Source organism: Hipposideros armiger, unplaced genomic scaffold (genome assembly GCF_001890085.2).
Source record: "Hipposideros armiger isolate ML-2016 unplaced genomic scaffold, ASM189008v1 scaffold_216, whole genome shotgun sequence".
NCBI classification, from domain to species: domain Eukaryota; kingdom Metazoa; phylum Chordata; class Mammalia; order Chiroptera; family Hipposideridae; genus Hipposideros; species Hipposideros armiger.
The window spans coordinates 1574252-1580981 of record NW_017731566.1 but is presented as its reverse complement, the minus strand read 5'-3'; the positions used below and the strand labels follow the sequence as shown (position 1 = coordinate 1580981).

The 6730-nt window shown below is 48.1% G+C and overlaps 1 long non-coding RNA gene across 16 annotated transcripts in view; it reads right to left on the bottom strand.

Annotated features, from left to right (window-relative positions):
* LOC109389024 (uncharacterized) overlaps positions 1-6730 on the bottom strand; it is a 19201-nt gene that overhangs the window by 7673 nt on the left and 4798 nt on the right. For 10 of the 16 annotated variants that reach the window (XR_002125315.1, XR_002125313.1, XR_002125319.1 and 7 more), the window contains 2 exons: positions 6260-6309; positions 4501-6162 (listed from right to left, as the gene is read on the bottom strand). This is a non-coding gene — a long non-coding RNA (uncharacterized LOC109389024). Of the gene's footprint in view, positions 1-6; positions 3365-4500; positions 6163-6259; positions 6310-6605; positions 6685-6730 lie in introns of those variants that run through there. The other 6 variants (XR_002125318.1, XR_002125317.1, XR_002125322.1 and 3 more) reach the window with 6 other exon arrangements.

The following is a 6730-nucleotide window of genomic DNA, read 5'->3' as shown; positions in this document are numbered from 1 at the left end:
AGAAAGGTTCTTAAGATGTGAAAACATCATAATAATACAGAAAATAATATATGTATATAAACAATACAGTCTTCAACGTCGTTTTAGATAACGGCTGAGTGTTTTGTTTAAACATGGGCCCTCTAGAAAATACAGTGTTAGGCAAGGATTAAAGCGCTGATACTTTATTTGGGAGGTGTGGGGCCCAGGGTCTAGGTAGTGAGACGAAAAGGAAAGACAAACACAAAGCAATGCCCTGTGATGAGTCCCCATCTGGCTGGCCTCAATTTCAGGACAAGCTGCAAATAGATACAACAGGCCACTCCCCGGACTTGTTTTTTTGGTATTGGGAGCTCCTCAGAAGGGCTGCAAGGAGGAACCTCACCATGAAGTAGTTCCTGGGGGGGAAAGTAGACGGGGTGTATCTGCCCCATTCCTGCATGTTTCCTGTTTCCAGTAGGTCAGGGGTCACATGCATCACCCTGTGGTGTCATCCAGTGCCTTGGTGTTTGCCCAGGAAGCTGTGAGGCCCAGTAACAGAGAGTGACTGTGTGCGGGTGGGTTGGCAAGGCCAAAAGATGGAACGAAGCAGACTGTCCAGGGAATCAGGAGGCACCCACGCTTGTGTCCAACACGCGTGTGTGTAGCATAACTGACTTAGTCTATTGTTTCACCCCTGCCTGTCCATTTAGTTTGTTTCCAGTTTCTTACTTTTATAAGCAGTATTGGGATAAACATTCTTGTGAGTGAACCCTTGTTCTTATTGATGACTATTTCCTTGGCATACATCCCCAGAAGAGACATTTTGGGGTCAAAAATTATATATTGGGTTGTCGGAAAAGTCATGACGCATTTTTGCAATGAAAAATACAGAAAAAATATGTCATGACTTTTCTGACTACCGAATAGTTATGAGGACTTTGACATGTATTGCTACCCAGCTAGACACAATTACATAGTTCATAGTTTCAAGTCCGGTACCTTTCTTGCTAACTATCTGCTTGGGTATTTTATTCTGTGTTCATGACCGTTGTGAGCAGGATGTTATTCGAGTATGTCCCCCAGCTGGCCTTTGCAGTTTTGTTCACATGAGTAATTCTAGTGGAATGTGTGTTTTCCCCACAGGCGGCCCAGAAGTAAGTGGTCGGACTTGGCCGGGGCTGGGCTACCTTGAGAGGCAGTCCAGCCCACTGCTTGGAAGCATGACTGGGTGGGGGGTGCTGCTCCACCAGTGTCTGAGACTCTGAGCATCTTCTCTGTAAAATGTGAATGGTGATGACAGCAATTGCCTTGTTTGGAGTTATGAGAACAAAAAAGTGAGTTACTAAAGGTGAAACGTTTAAAATAGTGCCTGGCCTATCGGACACAGCCATGAGTGTTTGACATCATTCATATTATTTTTATCACTGCAAGCCACTCTAGGTTATCGATAGGAGGAAAGATTCAGGTGGTGGGTGGTGCAAGTTTGAGAAATTGTATATAGCTGATGTTCCTCAGAGATCCTAAGCCCCAAATTCCCAGCAACCTGTACTCACTGGGAGGCAGCAAGGCCCAGAAGGGAGGGGCCCCAGGCTTCAAGGATTTGTCAGAAGAGCTCTCCCTCAAGGGGCAATGGCTGGCTGGCTGGCTGGATGGTGCCCTCACCCTTTGAAGCCTCACTGACAAAATCCCTGGGACGGCCATGGTTCTCCTATTCTCTGACTTACTTGAGTCAAGAGGAAATTAGCATTCCTGCATCAAAGCAAATGTTAGCCTCACCATTGCAAGTGCAGTTCTAATACTCATGCATGCACATAGAGCTGCCACTTTAAAGCGAGAACCCGTCAAACTCAGAGGACAACTAGCAGATGCATTGGTGATGGTCTTGTTTACTCTGCGGTTGTCAACTTCTCTCTGTTTAAACCAAGCTCCCCCGCCTACCTTCGTGAGAATCATTAGTGCCCAATGGGAAAGACGGACCTTTGCAGTTCACAAGTCGGCGAGCCTTCGTTTCCGAGCAGGGCCCACGCTCCCCAGTTTTTGCACAAAGTGACAGCTATAATCAAGTCCTAACAAATGACTGTCCTGCACAATGGAGCTGCAAATAAAATGCTACATGTTGAATGCGCGTATTGTTCCTTCTTGTTTGCAAACATGTACACAGTGCAGTCTTCATTATTCCAGAGCTTGGAAAAACAGAATCATCTTCCAGCCTGCTTGAGCACTGGTGGATTTTTCTGGCTCCTGGAGAAATGCCCAACTTGTTTGGAAGAGCCTATCTTGTGCCTCCTCACCCCTCCCACTGGGAGAAAACCCTGGTAGAGGCAGTGGGCCTGAGGCAAGGGAAGCTTGGAGCACCGGTGGAGACCTTGATCCTGAAGATGACGGCCCCTGCCCACGTCTGGCCTCCACCAGGGGGTCCTGGCCACACACCCCCATCCCCTGTAATGACTCTCCCCTCACTACATGCTCACAAATTCAACATGATTCTTTCTTTGCTTATACAAAACATAGTTACTTGAGCTTTACATTTAGATTCCAGAGGAGAGGAATTACCTCCAACTTCTGAGAAGTTGCCAGACTCTAGAAAAGGTAATAAGAGTGTGCAGAGCCGGGCATTCTCGTCCTAATTCAGCCACTTGCTGTGTGACTATAGACAACCTCAGGCTCATTAAGGTAACAAGACCTGTGCTCGCCTTAAAGAATTGTTACAAGACTCAAACAGGCTAATACATTAGACAATTCTTAGAAGGTGCAAAGCGTCACACAAATGTAAGGTACTACCCTTTATAGCATCATTTGAGGTTACCTCCTAGTAAATGCTTTGATGGTGAAACAAAATGAAATTTGGAAATGAATAGATGCACGAAAGGACAAGTATGGTATGATTCCACTTCTATGAGCTACCCTGAATAGGCAAATTCATAGAGAAAGAGTACAATAGAGGTTAACCTGGGGGTGAGGCAAGGAGGAAATGGGGAGTTGTGTCTAGTGGGTGCAGAGTTTCTGTTTGAAATAAGAAAGTTCTAGAGATGGATGGTGGTGATGGTTTTACAGCAGTGTGAATCTACTTAACGCCACTGATTTGTACACTCAAAAATGGTTAAAATGGTCAATTTCATGTTATATTTGCCTACAATACAGAAAACTAAAAATAAATGAACAGATGGCTTAGGGAGACTTAAGATTATATACAACAAGGAATTTAGCTGTGTCCACGCGTTTGGCACGTTCTCTTTCCGTGGTCACACTGCATGAGAAGCCAAATCATCATCGGAAGACACTCACTCTCTTGCATTTTGACTGGTAAGATTGATGTCCACGGATGACCAGCCCTGGCATTATTCCCTCACCAAGAATGGCCTGGCTATTGGACTAGACCAATAGTCAGCACAGCCGCTTTTCCCTGGATGGAGATGAACAGACGCCACCAGTGTTCACCATCCCCTTTATGTCGTGTCCAGGACTGACTGTGTCCCCTGTGTGGAGGACCCTCTTTCCTTAGATTGGCTATTATCGAATTGGGGCACACAAAACCCCGTAGTCATCGACAAGCATATAATTTATTCTTCAAAGCAGGATGCCTTCGAGAAGGAAGGACCACCGCCGTAAGTTGGGACTGTCCTGGCAAGACCAGGACGTGGGATCATGCTGTAAGTCTCCCGACCCATCGAGGCTGCTCCTACAGATAAACTCCCTCCCCTCTCCCTCCATCTGCTCCCTGAGGTGGGGCAGAGGGGGCGGGCAGGGGGGCAAACAGCATCAAGGGAGAGAACTGAGTTACTCAGACGCAATTCTTCGATAATTCAGCGCCTCGATGTGAGAGGGAGTTTTCTGGGGCTGAGGAGGCGGAGAGGGCGTGCTCTCCAGGGAAAGGGAGGAAGAAGAGGGACATGTGGGTGAAGCTAGCGAAAGGGCAGGAGGCCACCTGCTCAGTGGTCAGAGCACCCGAACGCACACCAAAAGCTGAGGAAACTTCCCAGAGGCATAAAGTGCCTGCACATGAGCGGAGATTTGGGAAAACCAGTCCAGACGCAGGGTTTTCATGCTACAACATGGATGAACCTCAAAGGCAAAACGCCAAGTGTAAAAAGCCAGCCACAGGGGCCACATGTTGCTTGACTCCATTTAAGTGACACACCCAGAGCAGGTAAAGCCATAGAGACAAAGCACAGAATGGTGTCCGCCAGGGCGCATGGGCAGAGCGGGCCCGTGCTGCCAGCAAGGCCAAGACGCCGTTCCTTATGGAGCACGGTTCCACGTGCAGCTGGGCGCGCCCGGGGACTCGACTCTGATGTTGCTAGGCAGGAAGCTTAGCTCACACTCAGCTGTGCAAATTTGGACAAGTGCCACGATTTCTGCTATTCCTTTCCTCACGTGTAAGGAACAGTCCCCACTTGGAAAGCTATCATGGGCTTGTATGAGATGGTCCGTGCAACCCTACTAGAGAGGTGCCTGCACTCAGCACATGCTCCTGTGACCTCCTGGCCCGGGACAGTGTCCGCAGTTCAGGGGAGTGGCCATACCTCACTGTCAACTCACCGTCACCCAGCGCTGTGAAGTCCTGTGCCACCTGGCTTTCTACTCCAGTGCGGTGGGCATCTGGACCTCAGGTTTGCACTGACCATTGGAGGTCAGTCATCTTCCTACTGGAGGAGGTCCCTCCAGAGCCCAACGATCTCCTCAGGCTTTGAGCCACCTGCAAATTGGATTCCAGCTTCTTGTCCAGTGCCAACAGGACACACGATTTCCTGACCCCCAACCCCGCACGTGTGACTGTCTGCGGTGTCTTCGAGCCTGGCTTTGAAGATCCTAGTGCCGCTAATAACCTGACAAGGACAACACTAATGAGCACTGGTTGAGGTCAGAGCCTGGGAAGGCCTGTCGTCTGTTATTTGTAAGCTCCCAGAAACCCTGTAAGCAACAGTGGAGGAATCCAGCTCACTGGGCTGAGTTAACCCCCGGTCACCTGGGCGATGCCCTGGCCAGTGCTCTTGCCGATGCCTCCTGCGCCCCTCCCCCCCAACACACATCCAGGTGTGGGTTTGCACAGCTCATCAGCACGTTCACTCTGACCCACAGGAAGCGTGTCCTTGGGAAAGTCCATGCTTTGGGACAGTGACAAGGACCCTTCTCCCCAAACCACCAGAGCCCAGTGCTGAGCATCTCTCGCTACAGTGGCCTAAGTTTTGCTGAGAAAAACGAATCCAGAAAGTGTGTTCCTGCCATTCTCAACATCTCTTTTAACTCCAGATTTCACTAATCGGTGGATTTTACTGATTTTACTTGGAGGATTTTAGAGACCAAGCAGGTTGATTATAGGAAATCAAATCCACTCAGAGGAAGCAGCCAAGCCCTGTTTCCTCATTGGTCAGGCTCAGAGCTGTTTCAACAATAACTTACTTTACTTGAATTAAATTGCACCTTTTTTTGTAGGAAAAGAATGACTAACGTTAAAGTTTTGAAATTTCCATACCATTGTTGGGTTCCCCACTCCAAAATTCCATCTTTGGTCCTACTGATCATCCATTAACAATGAACGTGAAGTTGACCACAAAAAGTCGATTTCCATAAATGGGAAATTCCCTGTGGCCTCTTCTCTTTTTAAACCACAACCTTGCTCTCCTTCCTGCGAGCACTCCCTTTGTTACCCGAAAAATCACACACTAAACTGTTGACAGGTGTACTCATCTTGGATTGTCCTTCTTTAAAAAATAGAAAAACAAACAAACAAAAAAACTCTTTCATTATAAAATGTAACCACATTAAAGAAAAATGGAAAAAGACAATGTCCACCCATAATCCCAGCAAAACGAGCCAGCTAGTGGTTTGCTGGCCCGATCACGCTGTGGTTCTTGCAGATGTTAAGACTGAAATTCCTCAGTATGTCACTGTGGAGACTCATGTCCACAGCCGTTGGGACTGGCTGAGGACCACCTGACATGGGTGACAGCTTTCTATTTGGTATGTTCACGTGTGTGTGTGTGTGTGTGTGTGTGTGTGTGTGTGGTGTGTGTGAGTGTGTATGTGGTGTGTGTGTGTGTGGTGTGTGTGTGGGTGTGTGTGTGGTGTGTGTTTCCCCTCTCTGCATTCTTGTTGATGCTCACTCCTGTTCATTTTTCAACTTTTGGTCTTGTTTTTCTGCATCTCCTTCCAGGCAAAGTGCTTTCACAGATGAGTCTTTCCTTACCCATGCTCTCAAACCTGTAGGAGGAAACGGATAGATAGCAAATGGAACTGCCTGTCTCAGGGAAAGATGGACCACATGGGCATGAGGTCACCCACACCCAGGAACACGCACCTCACCGGAAGTAGGAATTTTCACTGCTTCAAATAACTTGCTAAGAAAACCTGCAATGAAATCTCCGTTGAGTTCATGCAAATACCACTTCGTAGCCCAATATTTCAGGATCGTCAGAGGCTCCAAAAGGATGAATAAAAGCCCTAGTTATGAACTCTCATAAGTATCTCACCCTCTCTGAGCCTCAGTTTCCCCATTTGTAAATGTGAGACGTCTCTAAGGACCCCTCAGGGGGCTTTCCCTGGCTCCCCAGCCACTGCAGCCCTCCTCTGCGGGAGCTGTGACTGAGAGACACCCCTACCACCTCCAGCTCGGCCCTGCTCAGGATCCCAGGACTCATGCTGACCTGAAGATGAAGCTTTAGCCCCTCATTCCACGATCTGCCGTGTGATCCAGCCCTGATGTCCTTGGTCCAATTCAGGAAACTGGGTTGGGGTCCAATTTATTTAGGCAGCAAACACAATCCTCCCC